Genomic DNA, 21,659 nt, shown 5'->3' with positions numbered 1-21,659 from the left:
ATTCAATTCATTAAAGTGTTGTAATTATTATCGGATAGGTATGAAAACAGAGGCAACGAGAGGTAAGATAAATTACCCAGGGACATGTAGTTACTAACACAACAACTGGGATTTGAACTAAATACTTGCCTCAGAATTTGAGTCTTTAATTATTACTCTAGGCTAACTCTTCTATTTTGTTACCATATTAAGAGTCTAGAAGCATTAGAATATATTTTTATTTATTGACTCTTTTTAATCTATAAGCTCATGTTAACATTTATCTATCAAGCTCATTGATTTGTTTATGTTGAAACATCCTTTCATCTCAGGGATAGGTCCTATTTGATCATGGCTCATGATCCTTTCAATGTGCTACTGAATTTGGTTTGCTAGTATTTTATTAAGAATTTTGTTATCTATATTCATCAGGGTTATTGGTCTTTAGTTTTCTTTTCTGGTAGTGTTCTTTTCTGGTTTTGGTATCAGGATAATGAGTTTGGGACTGTTCCCTTCCCTTTGGTTTTCTGAAAGAGTTTGAGAAGTTTTGGTATTCATTCTTCCTTGAATATTTGGCACAATTCACCAGTGAAGCCAGCCGGTCCCGGGCTTTTCTGACTGGGAAATTTTTTATTGCTGATTCAATTATTTTGCTAGTAATAGGTCTATACAGATTTTCTATTTCTTCCTGATTCAGCCTTGGTAATCTGTAGGTTTTAAGAATTTTTCAATTTCTTCCATTGTCTAGTTTGTTGGCATATAGTTGTTCATAGTAGTCTCTTATGATTCTTTGAATATCTGTCATATCAGTCATAATGTCTCCTTTTTAGCTTATAATCTTGTTGATTTGTTTCCTTTCTCTTTCTTCTTAGGTTAATCTAGCTAAGGGTTTGTCAATTTTGTTTATCTTTTCAAAGGACCAACTCTTAGTTTAATCAATCTTTTCTATTGTTTGTTCTCTATTTCATTTTATTTCTGCTGTAATTGCTATTATACCCTTTCTTCCACTAACTTCAGACTCACTGTTCTTTTTCCAGTTCCCTAGGGCATAGAGTTAGGTTGTTTATTTGGGATCTCTTTTGCTTCCCAGAGTAGGTATTTATTGCTATGAACTTTCTACTTATGACTGCTTTTCTGCATCCTATAAGTTCTGGTATGTTGTGTTTCTACTTTTGTTTCTCTCAAGAAAACTTATTTCCCCTTTAATTTCTTCTTTGATCCACTGGTTGTTCAGGAGAGTGCTGTTTAATTTTCATGTGTTTGCAAATTTTCTAGTTTTCCTCTTGTTATTGATTTCTAGTCCTATGTCACTGTGGTCAAAGAAAATATTTGGTATGATTTCAATCTTCTTAAATTTACTAAGACTCATTTTGTGGCCTAGCATATGGTCTACCCTAGAAAATGTTCCAGGTATGCTTGAGTATGTGTATGCAGTTGTTGTTGAGAAAGATGTTCTATATAAGTCTGTTAGGTCTATTTAGTTTATAGTATTGTTTAAATCCACTGTTTCCTTACTGATTCTCTGTCTGGATGATCTATCCATTGCTGAGAGTGGAGTATTAAAGTTTCCAACTATTATTGTATTACTGTTTATTTTTCCTTTTAGCTCTGTTAGTTCTTGCTTTATGCATTTAGGTGTTCTTATGTTGGGTTCATAAATATTTATAATTGTTCATATATTCTTGGCATATTGACCTCTTTATCATTACCTAACGACCTTTATTGTCTATTTTTAATATTTTTAGTTTAAAGTCTATTTTCTCTAAGTATAGCTACCTCTGCTTTTTTTTTTTTTTTTTTAGTTACCATCTGCTAGAAATATTTCTTTCCTTCCATTCACTTGGACTTTGTGTGTCTTTTTTTATAATTTTTTTTTTAATTTGACAGAGAGAGATTACAAGTAGGCAGAGAGGCAGGCAAAGAGAGAGAGAGGAGGAAGCAGGTGCTCTGCTGAGCAGAGAGCCCGATGTGGGACTTGATCCCAGGACCCTGAGATCATAACCTGAGCTGAAGGCAGAGGCTTAACCCACTGAGCAACCCAGGCGCCCAGCCTTTGTGTGTCTTTAAGGTTAAAGTGAGTCTTTGGTAGGCAGCATACTGTTAGATATATAAATTTTTAAATCCATTCAGCCATTCCATGTCTTTTGATTGAAGAATTTACTATTTATGTTTAAAATGATTACGGACAGTTAAGAACTAATTATTTCCATTTGGTAATAGTTTTCTGGTTGTTTGGTAGATCCTGTGTTCCTTGTTTCTTATCCTGTAATTTTGTGTGTGTGTGTGTGTTTGGATATATTTTGGTCTATATGCTTTGACTTCTTGATCATGTTCTTCTGTGTAATTATTAGAAGATTTTCTCTTGTGGTTACCATGAGGCTGACATAAAATATCTTAAACTCCTCATTCAGGATTGATTCAGGAGGTCTGCACCCTATTGAGTTCTCTGATCAAACTATACTCTCAACTTGGTCCTGCAGATGAGCAAAACTATCAGATGGCATTTTTACTTGGGTACTGCAGGTATGAATTTGATCTGCCAAGATCTATGTGCTGGTTGTTGCAAGCTTCTTCACCTTTCTTTGTAATAGTTCAATTCCTGGTGGCTGGGTCCTGTTGGCTCTTCCGCAATTCCCATGGTGCAAAATAAGAGTAGGTGCTCCCAGGAAGCCACCCATAATGCGGGGGGGTAGCCTGGTTTGAGTTCCCTTTTCTCATTGAAGGATCTGGAAGCTCAAGGGAGACCTCTCCATATGATGCTGTGCTGTCCTGGGGGGTGGGGGCAGTGTGACCAACTTCTCTTACCTAGACACTTCTCTTACCCTTCTAATATAGTCTGTTGTGGTCTTTGAGAAGCTGAAGGTGCTGCAGCCCAACTCCCATGTTCTAAGATTCTCTCAGTGGTGAATTTTTCTTGAATAGATATTAGCTGTTCTTCTTATGAGAAGTGAAGTCAGGAACAAAATATGTTACCATCTTGGTGATGTCCTCCTAAATTTTATTTTTTTATGTGTGTGTGTGTGTGTGTGTGTGTGTGTGTGTGTGTGTATTTATAACTTTTGCTATTAATAGAAAAATTTACAATCAATTCTGGAGCTTACTTTTAATACATCCCCTTCCCTACCATGCACCAGTAATTGCCAGTTTCAGTTGAAAGTAAATTCCAATGTCACAAAACATTGCATATTAAACTTGACTATAACACTTTGAAAAGTACACTATCTATGTAAATTTGTGGGTAATGGTACAAGGAGCAGATTTGGGTTTGGTGATCAAAGGGGACATTAAATCTTTATAAGGAGAACAGCAAATAATTTAAAACATAAAGTTTAAGTAGTAGTTTATAGATAATTTAGTATATGTTATATGTTCTTAAAATTGTGAGTTTTATAGCTCATTTGATTGCCATCTATTACTCTGGCTTTGTCAAGCTATTGAATATTCAATATTCTTATCAGATAGCATTTCTTTCCCATATAATTTAGTTGGAAAGAGCTCATTTTTTTATGATGTAGTTGACAGTATTTATTCCTACTTAATTTTTAGTAAGTTGGCATCTATATTAAATCAAATATGTATCTGTAAGTTTATACTCCTTGTCATTAAGTAGTTTTAAGTAACTGCCATGAATATATGTAAGAATTATAAGTTACAAGTTAGTTCAAGCAATCAACTTAGTATTTGTGCAAACCGTATATCTAGAAGTATGTTAAGAACTTATAAGGGTGAACAAAATATAAGATAGTGCCTTTGCTCACAAAGACCTGGAGAAAATAAGTGAAGACCAATTAAGAGCTAAAGAGTGAGATACTGATTTTAAGGTCAATAGAATGCAGAGAATGACAAGCTCACTCTGGGCTGAAACTCAATGGAAGGGGTCAGGAGTGAATACTCAGGGAGAAGAAAGAAATTGAAAAGCATAAGACTTCCTCTGATTGAAAAGAATCCATACAAAAGGAATTGGAACAAATTTGTAGTTCTTAGAGTGACTTATAAGATTAGACACCAGGAGCTGACCTGAGCAAACCCTGAAGAAATCATGGGGGATAAGTAAAAGGAAAGACAGACAAATTTGGAAGGGAAAAATTGCTTGAGAAATCAAGAGATGAATTCTCAGTGCAGATACAGAAGGTTACAGAGGGGAAAAAACAGCCATTGGTTTCAGAATGGGTCTCAAGTTTCAGCCTGCAAAAATAGAGGATATATTTTTAAGTCAAAATTATGTTTAAAAGAAGAAAAATAGTTAAGTGCAGTAAAAATTGCAAAAGGGAAGACAAGCACATATTTATTTTTCAGGAATGGTTATGATCATGATTAGTGGTTGAATGAAAGCTAAGTGCTAATCTTTTACAGTGCACTTAAAACAATAATATGCCTCATTGGTATAGGATTATATAACTTGTTATTGAAAATTTTATGTATTTTCGTATTTAGTACAGTTTAAGAACAACTTTGGGAAATCAGGTTATTATTAGTTACTATTTTCTCTTACCAAATTTTTTTCTAAAGATTTTTTATTTATTTATTTGAGAGAGAGAGATCATAAGTAGGCAGAGAGGCAGGCAGAGAGAGAGGGAAAATCAGGCTCCCCACTGAGCAGAGAGCCCGATGTGGGGCCCGATCCCAGGACCCTGAGATCATGACCCGAGCTGAAGGCAGAGGATTAACCCACTGAGCCACCCAGGCATCCCATCTCTTACCAAATTTTTGAAAGAAGAGAAATATTAACACTGAAATGTTAAAATTTCTTGAACATAATAACAAGGCTTATAAGTGTCAGAACTCAGATATTTGTTTGAAGATTTTAATCATTTATTTATTTATTTATTTATGGAGAATATGCATCTAGAAGTGGGAGGAAGGGCAGAGAGGAAGTGGAAAAGAGAATCTCCAGCAGACTACGTACTGAGCATAGAGCCTGAGGAGGGACTCAATCCCAGGACCCTGAGATCATGACCTAGGCCAAATCAAGAGCTGGACATTTCACGGACTGAGGTACTCAGGCAACCCAAGAAGTCAGATATTTTGAAAGCTAGATGTGTGGTCTTTTTTCACTATACCATGTTGTTTTCCACCTGTTGGATGACTGTATTTATGCATATTAAATGTATTATAAATAATACACATATATCGTTTTCTACATGTGTACATTATATACACGTAATACGTGAATGTTTTAATTAAAATAAATGCTTTATTTTTTAAATTTGATTTTTTATTTTTCCTTAAATATTCATTAGCTTTTATTTATTTTTAAACCATTTTGCTGAGATATAATTGACATACAAAAAGCTATACATATTTAATATACAACTTGATGAGTTTGGGCATAAGAATATACTCATGAGATCATCACCACCACCACCAAAGCCATAAAAATATCCAAGGTTGTGACAATTAACTTTTCTCAACCTGAATGTTGTCCCACTTTTGTCCACTGAAAGATATTCTGCTTAATAGCTCAGAAGGTCTGAAATTAGAACAAGTTTAACTCTTTTATTTTAAAGATTTTATTTATTTATTTAACAGATCACAAGTAGGCAGAGAGGCAGGCAGAGAGAGACAGAGAAGCAGGCTCCCTGCTGAGCAGAGAGCCCCATGCGGGACTTGATTCAGGACTCTGGGATCATGACTTGAGCCGAAGGCTTTAACCCACTGAGCTACCCAGGTGCCCCAGAACGAGTTCAACTCTTAAATAACAACTTCCTCGGGGTGCTTGGGTGGCTCAGTCAGTTAAGCATATGCCTTTGGCTCAGGTCATGATCCCATGGTCCAGGGATGGAGCCTGCATCGGGCTCCCTGCTCAGTGGGGAGACTGCTTCTCCCTTTCCCTCTGCCCCTCTGCCCTGCTTGTGCTCTCCCTCCCTCTCTCTCTCTCTCGATCTATTTCAAATAAATAAATAAATAATATCTTCAAAAAAAATTTCCTGTAAGTTCTGGCAGTTAGGAAGTCTTTAACAATAGCATAGGGATCTAAGTTTACTGAACAACCAGTATCTTTTCCATGTGGAGGCTATATGTTGACTTATAACTAACTTCCCATGATTTCTGAGATTGAGTGAAAAATTGAAAATGCACAAAGAGCTCCAAAATTTTCTTTCTCCCTTTCTCTGTCCACTGTTCAGAATATTCAACATGAAATTTTTACTTGCATTCAAACATGCACAAATAGAGACTGAGATAATAGCAAGTAAAGCAAGAACTGAAAAAAAATGATTTTGAAAATCTCATGGACATAGGAATACATCTGTTATTCATAACTCCTACTCATAACTAACTGATCATAAACACAGTTGAATTATTGAGAAGTTAATGAACTTACAGGCTAAAAATAAATTGAACTAGTTTTGTCACTTAAGTAATTTAAACGTTAATTACAGTGGTAAGAAATAGCTTTGTTGAATTTATTTAATTTATGAAAAAATCAGAATGCAAGATATTTAGAGCATCCTGACAATGTCAATACAAAATGCAAACAAAAATCATTCAATACACGACATGCTCGGATATACAGGATGCCTGGCAACCTTAGGTAGAAGTCTTTTTATAGACATATGCTTTCACTTTGCCTGGAGGAGTGCCTTAGAGTGGAAAGGCTGCTTCATATTATAAGTCTGTATTTAATGTTTATAAAATCTCAAATTTATTTCCAAATTGGTTTTATCATTTTGCATTCTTACCAGCACTACATGAGTTCTCCCGTTCTCTATTTCATTCTCCAAACTTGGCATAGTTTGTCTGTTCACTTTTAGCCACTCTAAAAAGTATATAATGATCTTCCATTGTCATATTACTTGGTAATCTTCTAATATTGATGAAATTAATGTTTTTTCATGTTCTTAGCTTGTCATCCTTATATCATCTATCTCTATATCTCTCTAGTTAAGTGTCTATTCAAATAATTTGCTCAGTTTCTACTGGGGCATTAGTTTTCTTAAAATTGGTGTTTTAGATTAATACATATATCGGGCGCCTGGGTGGCTCAGTGGGTTAAGCCGCTGCCTTCAGCTCAGGTCATGATCTCAGGGTCCTGGGATCGAGTCCCGCATCGGGCTCTCTGCTCAGCAGGAAGCCTGCTTCCTCCTCTCTCTCTCTCTGCCTGCCTCTCCGTCTACTTGCGATCTCTCTCTGTCAAATAAATAAATAAAAATCTTAAAAAAATTACATATATCTATATGTCTATATAGATATATCAATATTCTGACTAGAGATTCTTTATCTGACATATGATTTGCAAATTTTTTTTTCCCAGTCAGTGGCTTGTCTTTTCTTTCTTTTAATAATGCCTTTCAAAGAGCAGGAGCTTTTAATTTTTCTACTCCTTTGCATTTCTAGTAATCTTTTTTCTTGTTGGGTGGTAGATATTTTTGTATTCCTATAAATATTCTTAAGCTTTGTTGTAGAATGCAGTTAAGTCACTTAAAACAGTTTAAATCTCTCTGGTCTTGTTTTTTTTTTTTTTTTTCTTTTTTTTTTTTTAAGATTTGTTAGTGGAGACCAGAGTAGAGGTCAGCCTAAAGTCAGTATTTCTTGAATATCTTTCATTATACTCTAGGAAATATTTTTAGATTTTTATTTTCCAAATTACTTTCCTTTCCTGAAATTCACTGCCACCATTTATACAGCATTTCCATTTATAAACTGTGGCTCATTAGAGATCTATAAAACATTGTGATATCTAAGATCTTCTTGACTCTGATTGACTTAAATCAGAAACTGATTTTTAACCGTTAGAGGTGATATTGCCCCTATTGAGACTACATGAGCTAAGGATACTTAATTCCCACTAATGAGAACTTCTCTCTGTTCTTGTCTGTTACTCTGCCCAAGGCACAGCATAAGATTTCCCATCCATCTGCTGGGAACAGGCACTATTTCCAGCCTTGCATCAGGGACAGTCCCTGTTACTTGTTATCCTTTTGGGTTCTTTTCCTTGACATTGTGTAGGTACTGCACACTTGTACATTGATCCGCACTCAGCTGAATGATTATGGTGAAGTTTTTGAAGATCTCTGAAGTTCTTGCTCTACCTAGCAGTTTCCTTTCTTATATTCTTCCTTGTGAACTCTAGTTGCTTTGTTTTCTGGACTCTCAGATCCATGTCCTTAGGTGATCCACTGTATTTTATCTGGATTTTCTCTCCCTGTTCCCCTTCCTGGCAGTAAGCTGGCACAATTGTAGGGTTCACCTCAACATGTCATTTCTCAGGGATCACTGTCCTTCATTCCCTGATGAATTGTTTTGAAACCACTGCTTCAGATGTTTTACTTTTTGTTTCTTTGTTTTGAGTGATAGGGCAAATCTAGTCTCTTTCCACGTCTTGGGTTGAAGCAGAAATTTCTCTTTATAAAGATTTAAAATGGTGATCCACAACAAAATGTCAAAAGGACAAGGGTTTGAGAATTAACTTTTTAAACTCTTTCACTCCAGGAGCGAGTTCGGGGATGAAATTAACGTTCCTCTGCCTGCCCTTCCTCTTTGCTCTGTTTTGTTTTGTCTTAATAGAAAAACGACCCTCAGGACCCTGGACATGCATACAGATAGTAGAAACAGGCCTTAGAATCTCATCAGGTGAATGAACAGGTGATTAAGAGTAAACAAGGTAGTAGTTGCAGAACAATGTGAATGTACTAAATATCACTGAATTGCTCACTTTAATTTTATATTATGTGGACTTTGACTCAATAGATTATTTTTAGAAACTCTCAGTTTCTTTTAAAGATGTATATGTCTTCGATGAAAAGTTCTCCTATACTAATTCCTTCTCCATTAGACCCATGATGTTCATAAGAGATATGGTTTATGGTTTTTCCAAGTTCTCAAATACATTGGTTACACCAAAAGATAATTACTAACCTGAATGAGAATCAACAATATCATTTGAAACTACTATTTAAGCTGACTCATGCCCCACACTCAGAAATGATTCAGTAGGTCTTGACTTGTGGCCTTGGCATCTGTATTTATGAAAAGTTGTTTAAATGTCTTAATCTACATTCTTTCTTTTGAATTCTGCACTAAATCACAAAACTATTCCCATTATATTAGGGACAATTCAGTTGAAAAAAATTGATGATAAATTTTAGACTCCCTGTATTAATATGGAACACTGTATTTGCTTAAAAGTTAAACTCCACACTGTATTACGCTGTACAATGAATGTTGCATGATTGAGCATGCACTTATCTGATACAAAAAACCGAAGTGAAAATGATGACTGATAGAGTTCAGTACATGTTCAACATCTATGATTTAAGGCAATGCACACTGCTAGGGGGAAGCCAGTTATGATCAGTGCACCTTTTCCTGGGTCATCAGCATCAACCCTTTATAGAACAAGGAAAACAGGAAAATGAGGTGATGGTAAAGAGAATGAAGACAGCTGTAACTAGAACATGAAAGACCAGCAGAAGAGAACAAAATTGAAGCTGTAGTTTCAATCATTGCAAGAATATTACCACTATCAGGACTCCTATATATAAAAGGAAAGAAATCCCTTTTAATGGGGATGGCAAGTTTCAGAAAGAGCATGTAGAGTAAAAAGTACTGTTGAGGACAGTTTGGAAAATACATTCTTCCTTTAAACATTAAAAAAAAATGATAAATAAAATTGAAAAGTGAAATTAAAAGTTTAGATATTTAGATCAAAATTGTGCTACATAATATTTTTACTTGATTAGTTACTATGTAGACAGCTTTCTGATTGTTTAAGGTTGTTTAATTTAAGGATTTTAACTCTTTATAATTTATCAGAAATAAATGTTTCTTCGCCTTTAGTTTTCAGCATTTATTATTAGATTCAAAAATATCTTAAAATACCTGTAACTCTTCAGAGTATTAAACATAACATAAACATGTGAAGGTTTTGCCTCTGTAAAGTTAGTTATAGTTATTATAAGAAGTGTGATTTCCAGAGATATCTGTGAAGTTTTTGTTGTTATTTTTTACAAAAAACTCAGTACAACCTACAGATCATAAAAAGGTACATGAAAATATGCTCAACATCACTAATCACCAGGGACATGCAAATCTAAACCACAGTGAGATACAACCTCACACCTGTCAGAATGGTTATTATTAAAACGACAAGAGGGGCGCCTGGGTGGCTCAGTGGTTTGAATGTATGACTCTTGATCTCAGCTCAGATCTTGACCTCAGGGTCGTGAGTTCAAGCTCTGCATTGGTCTCCATGCTGGGCGTGGGGCTTACTTAATTTAAAAAAAAAAAAAAAAGGGCAGACAAGAAATAACAAGTGTTGGCAATGATGTGAAGAAAAGAGAACCCTTATCTCTGTCAATGTGAATGTAAATCTCTATAGCCACTAATGGAAAATAACATAGCAGTTCTTTAAAAAACTCAAAATAGGACTACCATATAATCCAGCAATTCTACTTCCAGGTATTTATTCAAAGGAAACAATAACACTAATTTAAAAAGATATGTGCATCCCTATGTTCTTTGCAGCATTATTCACAATAGCCAAGATATGGAAACAACTAAAATGTCCACTGATGGGTGGAATGTATAAAAATCTGATAGGATGAAGATGTGATGTACTTCCACACACACACATGTGCGTGTGAAAACTACTCAGCCATAAAAAAGAATTAAATCTTCCATTTGTAATAACATGGATGGAAATTGTGGATATTATGCTAAGTGAATTAAGTCAGACAGAGAAAGACAAATATCCTATGATTTCAACTATATGTGGAATCTGGAAAAAAAAATAAACAAAACAAAGTAAAACCAAATGTATAAACGCAGAGAACAGATTTATGGTTGCCAGAGGGGAGGGTGGTTGAGGAGTGGGTGAATGAAAGAAAGGGTCAAAAGTACAAGCTCCCAAGTCATAAAATAAATAAGTCATCAGGATATAATGTGACAATTGTCAATAATATTGTGTTGCATATTATGAAACATTTTATGGTGATGGGAGAAACTAGACTTACTGTGGTGATCATTTTGCAGTATATACAAATATCAAATCATTATACAACTGAATTTAATACAATATTATGTCAATTATACCTTAATTAAAAATCAGTACAAAGTATTTCAGTTACTATTTTAATGTAATATAGTTCCATAAATCAATATAATGCTTCTTAGAGGAGCAACAAAGGAGAACAGAGTAGTTTGGTGGTTATTTTTACAGTGATGCTCTTTGGAATGCAAGCTTCTTGTTGGTTTGATTGTTTGGTTGTTATGTTATGTTTTGTTCTTTAAAAAAATCAAGTATGCTTTTAGTTATTTCCAGGAACTCTGGAGAAGGAAAATACCTAGGAAGGCAATACTTCATTAAATAAATGCATGTAATATGTTGATCAACTTTATGAACTTATATTGGTGTGGTTAAATTAGATAGCTTTCTATTGAATAAAAACCATCTGAATTTTATAACAATTTACTTATTTATTTTAAAGAGAGAGCATGAGTTGGGGGGAAGGAGAGAATCTCAAGCAGACTCCCTGCTGATCTCACAACCCTGAGTCCATGACCTGAGCTGAAATCAAGTGTCAGAAGCTTAACCCACTGAGCCACCCAGGCGTTCTGAATTTTTTTCGTTTACAACTGATTTTCATTTGTCTTGAAATTGAGCATGAGATCATATCAATAATTGGCAAAGCTATCAAACTGTCTGCTTTGATGGCACATGATGTGATGAGCACTGGGTTTACACAAAAACTAATGAATCACTGAACATGCCATCAAAAACTAATGATGTACTAATTGAATTTAAATTAAAAAATTAATCAAAATAAATTTTTAAAAAAGAGTGGCTTTTGTTCAGAAAAAAAAATCCAAATTGAGATTTTATTTATAGTCAATATAAACCTTATAAATCTTAACAAAATTGTTTTATAAAATGTGACTGATGTTTAGAGTCTGAATTACAAAATAATATTTTATTATCCATTTTTCTAAATGTTTATTATACTATCAGATATGAATGGGATAGAATTGGATGGTGAATTTAGGATATTTGAAAGGATGGGGCTTATAACACACTATTGGGAATTTTCTCAAATATAATGTAGCTAAGTTAAGGAATGAAACAATTATTTATGTACTACATGAAGATGTAGTTTTTTCCTAGTTTAATACTGTCTATAATACTATAATAGAACTAACACTAATATTATCATAATTATAATTAATATATTAATACACTAATATATAATACTGTGTTAGCATTATAATCAGTGAAGTAAGCAGCACTTAGATTGCGCTACTTCTTAGAACACTGGATTTTTTTTTTTTTAATTTCACAAATGGTCTGTTTTAGGACAATTATAACCCAGGAAAATAATCCAGGAATTTAATTTTCTAACTCACTAAACCTTAATTCAAATTATCAATCCAAGTGCTTCCATAGATTTTCAATTAATTCTTTTGTGTAGCCATTCGAAAACAGTATTTCTATCTGTCTATAGCTTGTGTATGTATACATATACATCAGCATATTATTATGTTTTGGCATATTTAAAGCCACTTTCGTGCGAATGTTCTATTTTTCAACCAGACTATGATATTCTTAGTGTCTGTTCGTCTTATAAAAACCAGTAGAGTTGTCTCTTAATATAAGTTTGTGATATTTGCCACATCCTTATAAAATACAGGTTTAAAGGGAATCATAGTTTTAGAGATTTCTGCCCAGTATCTTGCCCAAAGATATGTTGCTCATAGTTGTCACCTGGGTTTCCAGATCAGATAATCTGACAACAGATACCATTTTTACAGAAAACACCTCTTGGGAATTAGACAGAACAGGCTTTAAATTTTAGTTTCTCAAGTTACTAGCTCTGTGGCTTCAAGCAAGTTATATAAACTTCCTGAGCTTCAGTTTCTTTATCTGTAAAACCGGCCTAATAAAATCTAGTGTATAGCTATGTTATAGAAATAATATTTGATAATGAGTGCACAGTGTCTAGTAGATCCTAAACATAAGTAGACGGCTAAGTTGTATTATTATGTCAATGAATTGTTTCTTGTTAGAGATGAGGAAACTTTCATCTTTAAAATTAGATGGGCTCCACCTAAAACATAGGAAGTTTTTAATATCTATTCAACACTTCATTCAAGTGAGGCAAGAGGGTTTAAGACTATCAAACATATTCTGGATTTAGGTGGACGTTTTCACCTGGTTATATATGGATAAAAGGCAAACCGTGTTTTAGTTAATGATGAAAAGGCGACTGAATAATGCATGGAGTGAAAAGTGCATTCTCAAATCATTCGAATAAGTCTTAGATAAGCAACATTTCTTAACTGGATAATTGAGGTAATCTGTGGATTGCCATGTGTAAACAGATAGCATATTTGTTTTGGTGAGTGTAATCAGTGTGGACTCAAATGAATTACTGTCCAGATTTAAAATCTAGCCCTAAAATACTATATTAAATTTGAAATTGAGCATTTTTATGATTGCTCTTTTCATTTAAAACTGTACTTGCTCTTAGAAGAATATTTACAAGAGCACTGCTTCCCTCCCCCCTTAATGGTTTTCTATTCCTAGGCAAATCACCCAGTTGGTCTCTGAAGATAAATTTTTAAATGTTTGGTGTCTACATCTTTCCAAGCTTTTCTAATCAGTTTGAAATGCAGTTGTGCCTTGTAACTTTAGAGAATTAAATGGCAGTTTCTGTAGTCTTTAGAAATCAGAACTGAATTTGTCTCAGGCCTGATCTATTTACTTATGTTTTTAGAAATTCAATATATTCACAGATGGATATTATGTAGCCAGCATTTCGTGGTGTTCTAACATGCAATATATATAACAAATTGCCAGCTAGGTTATTATATGTTTAAGAGTTTTAATTGCTGTGTACTTCAAACATTTTTTACATTGTGCCATCTGGCACATGGAAGCGTTAATGAATTTTTAAACTTAATGGGATATGCTTTGCATTAGGAAGGTCTGAAAATTAGTTGCTAACCACTGGTAAATGACAGATTTATCAACACGAACTCACAAAAACTGCAATCCCTTGTTTTGTGCCATTAAGGTAGCAACACATTTTTAAGTGCTAGTAAAAGTTGTTCAAACAATTGTCTGGATGGAAATAATTCATAAATATAATAGCTCTCCTTACTATTTAAAGAAATTGCATCTGTAATATCATAACATTTTTTTCTTTGAACATAGTCTTAGAAAAGTATTTTTGATACCCAGTAGAATAATTAACTTAAATTTTAAACAAATTTTAGACATGTTGGAAAAGTCTGCTAATGTTTTCAAGAGCTCTTACTGAAAAGTTTCTGTCTCTATAATTCAAAGACACTCTTTTTATTAGTCTTCCATTTCTGTTGTAAATACATTTTACGTACATTAAATTAGGCGATAATATAAAATGACTAGCTGCCAGAACATCTGATTCAAAGCAGGATAATCCACTGTGCTCTTCTCCACTAATAATCTTAGTTTCTATACGCTTTGGTGTTCTTCCTTCTATAAAAGTACTAAAGAGTAGATTTCCCATAGTCCTGTCAAAGAGAAAAATGCAAAGAAATCTCTCAAGAATGCAAGCAGTAAACAGAAAGCCATAGTATAAAAAACAGGAAACAGGTGAGACAATCTGTTGGATAAGTTGGGGAAAATCTTTTTAAAAAGAACATATATGTGGAAATTACAAAGAAAATATTACCACAGTTGTTAAATCATAAATGAACATTTATAAAGTATAAAAAGCCATAATAAAGCCAACTTCAAACCATTAGTTCAGATTTTTTAAAATCATTATAGCAAGTAGCATAAAATTAATCTTTATACTCTTTTTGAAAATATTCCTTCTAGAAAATTACTAGAATGCCCATGATTATACTAACATAACATAAAAGATTTTGTTAGCTAGGCATGCTTATGATACATTCTGTTTTAACTTACAGCTGTGTTATGTAAATATATACATTATAAGCACAGGTGTTCACTGCTTAAACTATTGCTTTACTACTGAAACTTGGTGGATTTCAAATAACTCTATTTAGTTTAAATAATTCCAGTAGATAGTTGATGAGAATAAAAAAATTCCCCCCAAAATTCCTATAACAATAATTTCAAATCCTTTTCCCATCAATTCTCACCTCTTCCTCCAAACTGCATCCTTCCTGGAGTTAGAGATGGTGGAAGGTGGAGGTCACAGGGAATGGCTCCCTAAAGAGGGTGTCATGGGGAGGAACCGCCATTGCAGATTTGCAGATGCCAACTCTTGCCAACTTGGCTATTTTTAGTACTACCTGCAAATGCAAAATGTCTTCCAGCTGGCCTTGTGGGAGTGGACAAAACTGCCTCATCAGAGAGAATTTAGGAAAATACCAAGACGCACAGCAAAGAAGGAAAGACCTTTGGAGATCTCTGGGAAATTGGAGATGTGAGGTGTCAGAGATGGAAATGTGATACAAAGGAAAATATCTAACAGAAGCACTTCATATCCCTTCCTCTCATAAAGCTACACTTCATCTGACGTGACGGAGCTCTACCAATCTCTAGGCAACCACTTACACCTACTCTCAGCTTCTGGTGGGCTCTGCAGTTGTGTGCTCTCTGCTTTTAGGACCTCAGCTATTTCAAGTTACTTAGAAGACTGCCAATACCAGATTAACGTACGGGTTATGTCCTTTCCTTTTGCTCCTAGTGTGTTTACTATTTAGTCAGTATAAAATGTTATATACTCAATTTTTTGTTAATTGTATCATGTAGTGCTAGCCTGATTTTCTCAGTGAGATTCTAAGCCCCATAAAGGAAGTCACTGTTTACATTTTCATTGTTTAAGTACATTATTCCCAATAAATATTGGGATATTGACATATTGATAACACTTTCATTGACAACCCATGTTTTTCTAGTTTTGTATGTGTGTCTGTGTGTGGGGGAGTTTCTATAAACCTTTGTAGTTTCTTGTTATAAAGTTGGCTGTTTTATGATAAGAAAAAATTGCTTATCTTACCTCAAACTGAAAGTTGACATCAATCTATAGAAGTATATAGAGATAATAAACAATGGCAAATTTTTAATTAAATTAATAGAAAAATTAGTTCTTTTCAAAGTATAACTAACATTTGTATGAAGTTGGAATTTCAAAGATTGAATTAGGGCATAGGAATTTTTTAAATTATTATTTTATTTTATTTTAGTTAGATTCTCTGTCCATTTAGTAGCTGTATAAACTTTGGGCAAGTTATTTAACCACACTCCACCCCAGTAAAGTTGTGAAAATAATTGTTCATACCTCAAAGTATTGTTAAAAAAAAAATTAAATGAGTTAATGTTGTGTAATAAAGAACTTAACCACACTTTGATCCTGGCTCCCTAGGAGTCAGGGATTTCTTAGAATTTCCCTAGTGGTAAGAGTGACTTTATTATTCATAATAGGCCCCTTGGAGCACATCTGAATTTATACTGACTAAGTCACACATGGTAAGCTATGGACAGTTTCAGGATAGGGTTAGAGTGTTGGGGCTTTGAGCCCTGTGGTACCAGCCTGACCTCATGACCTCTAGGTAGAGAGGCTATCGACTGAGTTCAACCACAAGGCCACTGATTCAATCAATCATACTTATGTAACAAAACCCCAATAAAATCTCTAGACACCTGCACATGAGTGAGTTTCCTTGGTTGGTAACCACACAACGATGTGCTGGGAGGGTGATGTTTCCTGAGGACTCAGAGTCTTCACATTTAAGACCCTTTTAATGGTCTTTTGGCTGGTCAGGATTTGCATCCTTTGCAATAAAAACGTAACTATAAGCATAGAGCATTCCTGAGTTCCATGAGTTCTTTTTTTTTTTTTTTTTTTCAGATTTTGTATATTTTAGAGATAGAGAGAAGAGAGTGAGTTGGGGGAGAACAGAGGAAGAAGGACAAGCAGAATCCTCACTGAGTGTAGAGTTCAAGGCAGGGCTCAATCTCACGACCCCCAGATCATGACCTGAACTGAAATCAAGGGTCGGACACCTAACTGACTGAGCCATCGAGGTGCCCCTTCATGATGAAATCTTAACAAAGCTGTAGCTGTAACTCTTGGGTTGGCCCTGCCATTTTCATCTCTGGAGTCCTGACTCTGGAGTCCCAACTGGAAAGTGAAAGTCCCAACTGGTGCCCACAAGGACAGTCCTCCTAGCTGTCACATATGCATGGCTTGGTTTATACCTTGGTGTAGTGTTTCCCATTGATGCTGAAGGTTTTTCTCTCCATCCTATGTGTGCTGTATTGATTTTGTAGGCCACAAACCTGTGGCCTTAACCTCTAAGGTGCTTACAGTGCTTTGTGATATAGGCTTTTCACTTGCTCTATTATACCCCATGCTCCCCAGTGTGCAGGCATAGAGGAGATGGGGCCATAGGGTAATATGAGTTGGATTCCCCCCCATTATCCCACTCTAAATATTATTTCTCTTATAATCTTAAATTAATTGAACATTTTTCTTATCTTTCTTTAGAAGAGTTTACTCTTAGGGGTGCCTGAGTGGCTCAATCAGTTAAACATCTGACTTCTGCTCAGGCCATGATCCTAGGGTTCTGGGATTGAGCCCCACATGGGGCTCCCTGCTCAGTGGGGAGCCTGCTTCTTCCTCTCCCACTCATCCTGCTTGTACTCTCTCTCTCTTTCTCTCTCTCTGTTAAATAAATAAATAAATAAAATCTTCCAAAAAGAAAAAAAAAAAAAAAGTTTACTCCAGTAGTTACACAAACTGAAAGTTTAAAGGGATGGTTCATGGATCTTAGTTTCATAAAAATTGGGGTGCAGCCAACAGCCTCGATACTTTTTATCCTCTTCTTTCCCACTGACCACTTAAATAATGTTGCAAATTTAACCCCTAAGGATGGCCTCGTTAAATCTCCAAATGTGATCAGACAAGTCTGAATTTGCAATATTGCTTTTAAGTTCCTACATAATAAAAATTAAAATATACACCTTTCTGAACTGCTTTCTGCATTAATGAATTATCACTTCCCTACATGCCAATTTAAAGGTTATTTTGAGCTCCTGTATGATGATACTGCCTGCTGGTGGGAACCCTGTAACCTGTGTGGCATGGGAGTGAATTTAGTTTTTGCTAAGGTTGTGTGGATATCATTGCAGTAGTAAATGGGCAGAACTCAGTCCCTTTACATTTCTACAACTGCATATTTCAAAATTCCCCATTGCCCAAAGCTGCCACAGCTGTCATTCATAGATCTGCACATTTTTTAAGGAAGTTTCTAATTGATTAAATCAGATGAACAATCTTATTAAATAGCCATAGAGGCTATAGATCTTGGAGATCCTCAGGGTGGCACCTAAAACCATCTACACTTGGAGCCTTTGTCTATATTCAGACCTCATAAAATAAGCTTTTCCATTTTGACTACACCCACATTTATCTAGGTAGAAGACTGGTTCAGGTCAAAGGTCTGAGTGGGGATTACCACAATACTTATATTTCATTTTCCTTTCCTTTCCTTTCCTTTTTATTTTCTTTTCTTTGTGTGTGTGTGTGTGTGTGTGTGTGTGTGTGTGTGTGTGTGTGTTGTTGATGTTATTGTTGGTGTTGTTGCCATTGTTGAAAGTTTATACTAAGAGAATGTTAACGTGCAGGGTGATGTGGCCACAGGGAGGTGGCCTGTGTGGAACCGCAGCCAGACCACTGATGCTCACTGCACCTGTCTAACAAAGGGCTATTACTCTGCACATGGCCGACACCACCATGCTGCAGCAATTCAACAAGAGAGACAAGGAAGCAGGTGGAGGCTCCAACCCATCCCAGCATCTTAAGAAGAGCACAGTACTCCAGGAAGTCCATGTGTTTATTGACATTCTGGTCAGCCCTTGAAAATTTGCCTACATCCTCACCAAGATCCTTTACTTCATAAACCAGGGGGAACACCTAGGGACCACTGATGTGACCAGAGCCTTCTTTGCCATGACCGAGCTCTTTCAGTCCAATGATCGCATACTCCATTGGATGTACTACTTAGTCATCAAGGAGATATCTTGCATTGATGAGAATGACATTATCATCACCAGAAGCCCGACAAAGGACATGACCAGGGAAAAAGACAGCCAACAGGGCCTGGCTCTGCATGACCTTTGCCAGATCATTGATAGCACCATGCTGCAGGCTATTGAGCGCTACATGAAGCAGGCCATCATGGCCAAGGTGCCCAGTGTCTCCATCACTTCCCCGGTATCCTCCCTGCACCTGCTGGAGTGCAGCTTTGATGAGATCAAGCTCTGGGTGAATGAGGCCTAGTAGGTGGCATCCAGTGATAACTCCATGGCCCAGTATTATGCGCTGGGGTTGCTCTACCATGTACATAAGAATGACCACCTGGCTGTCAATAAGCTGGTTAACAAGTTCACCCAGCATAGTCTCAAGTCTCCCTTTGCCTACTGCATGATGATCCAGGTGGCTGCAAGCATTTGGAGGAGGATGGCAGCCATGACAGCCCACTGTTTGACGTCACTGTTAGCTTCTTGCCCAACAAGTGCAAGATGATGGTGTATAAAGTTGTCTCATCCATTGTGAATCTGCCAGACTGCAGTGTCAAAAGGCTGGCCCCAGCTCTGTCAATGCTCCAGCTCTTCTGCAGTTCACCCAAGGTCACTGCTGTGCACACCCTCAATAAAGTGGCCCTGGAGAATCTGTCAGCAGTGATGGCCTGCAGTCTGGACCTGGAGACGCTGGTTGCATATTTGAATTGCAGCATCACCACAATGGCCATCACCATATTCCTAAAGATGAGAACAAATCTGCCTCATGAAGCAGATCTCATCCTTCATGTCAGAGATCTTGGATGAGTTCAAGGTGGTGGTGGTCCAGACTACCATGTGTCAGAAGTATCCTCTGTGGTCATGAACCTCCTATTCACCATGCTGTGGGAAGAGGGTGGTTTTGAGTATGAGTAGGCCATCATAGACTACATTATCAGAATCACTGAAAAGAACTTGGAGAACAAGGAGATCAGGCTTCAGAACCTATCTGAGTTCATCGAGGACTTCAAGTTCACCATGTTGGCCACCCATGTCCTGAATCTCCTGGGCCAGGAGTGACCCAAGACCAACAACCCCTCCACAAACATGCTTCATGTATGACTGCTTGGTTCTGGAGCATGAGGAGGTCAGGACAGGTCCTGTGAGTGTTCTGCCCAAATCTGGAACCCAGAAAGAAGAGATGTCACTCAGTATCCTGATGTTGCTGAAGAGATGTGTGATGAATGGTGACAGTGAAGTAAGGGACCAAGCTACCCACTATCTCAATATCCTGGAGCAGAAGGAGAAGGCCCTCAATTCAGTCTATATCCTAAATGGTCTGACTATTTCCATCACTCTTCTGGAGAGAGCTCTGAAGCAGTATACCCTAGAGCCATCCAAAAAACCTTTTAACCTCCAGTCTGTTCCCCTGGCCACCGTGCCAATGGCAGAGCAGAGAACCAAAAGCACCCCCATCACAGCTTCCAAGCAGCCTGAGAAAGTAGCAGCCACCTGGTAAGGGATCTTCCAGGAGCAACTAGCAAAAGTACCAGAGTTCCATGGGTGGGTTCCCCTCTTCAAGTCCTTGCTGTTACCCTCACTGAGTCAGAGACAGAGTATGTTATCATAGCACCAAACACAGCTTCACTGACCACATGGAGTTCCAGTTTAATTGCACAAACATACTCAATGAACAGAGTTTGGAGAATGGTACAGTGCAGGTGGAACCCATTGAAGCCTGCAAAGTGCTCTGTTACATGTCTGCCCAAAGCTTACCCTACAACTAGCCTGGAACCTGTTGCACACTGGTGGCACTGTCCAAGGAAGACCCCACAGGTGCGTCCTGCACATTCAGCTGCATAATGAAGTTCACTGTCAGGACTGTGACCGCACCATTGGTGAGATTTGTGATGAGGGCTATGAAGATGAATATGTGCTGGAAGATCTGGAGGTCATCATTGCTGACTGCAAAGTTGAACTTTGAAATAGCCTGGGTTGAGGTAGGGAATGAGTTTGAGAAGAAGGAAACATTCACCTAGTCTACCCTCAAGACACTTGAAGAGATGTAGGCAATATGGTGAAATTCCTGGGAATGTCCCCTTGTGGAGCTCAGACAAAGTTCTGGGTAACAAGAACACTCACACATTGCTCCTGGCTGGTGTGTTCCAGGATGGTCACGACATCTTTGTGTGCTCCCAACTGCTGCTTTTGGATGCATTAAGAAAGCAGATGGCAGCAAGAAGTTCGGAGGAGAAGCCAGCAGACATCATCTTGGCTTCTGTGGCTAAGAGGCCAGACTGCATGGGCCCTACTCGTACCTTTACCCCTCCAACACTAGGCAGAAGTCACACCTTCCTCCTGAACCCAGTGGAAACTTCTTCCTAAGCCTCAGTATTCAAAAACAACAATCACTAAAAAAATAAATAAAGAAATAAATAAAATAATAATAATAATAATAACATTTAAAAAATTAAAAAATAAAAAATTTATTTAACCCCTGCCCCAGGACTTTTAAGGAGTAACTTTTTTTTTTCCTTTTTTTCAATAGGGGATGATTTTAGCTTGTCCTAGAACCTGCTGCCCTGCTTGTTAGGGAAGGGACATCCAAATGAATAGAATGCTCTCACCTCCTCTTGAATCTATTACCAAGGAAATAATCTTATCCTTATAAATAAAGCAGTACATTGTTTTAAAATAAATACATAAATGAAAGAATGTTAAGAAGTTG

At 36.5% G+C, this 21,659-nt stretch overlaps 1 pseudogene; it reads left to right on the top strand.

Annotated features, from left to right (window-relative positions):
* Positions 1–18,665: 18,665 nt before the first annotated feature.
* On the top strand, positions 18,666–21,316 carry LOC111142716 (annotated as a pseudogene).
* The last annotated feature ends 343 nt before the right edge of the window (positions 21,317–21,659 follow it).

The sequence above is a fragment of the Enhydra lutris genome, unplaced genomic scaffold (genome assembly GCF_002288905.1).
Source record: "Enhydra lutris kenyoni isolate GAN:26980312 unplaced genomic scaffold, ASM228890v2 scaffoldscaffold8, whole genome shotgun sequence".
Taxonomy (NCBI): Eukaryota; Metazoa; Chordata; class Mammalia; order Carnivora; family Mustelidae; genus Enhydra; species Enhydra lutris.
Note: the sequence above shows the minus strand (reverse complement) of the source record. Positions and strands in the feature narration are given on the sequence as shown.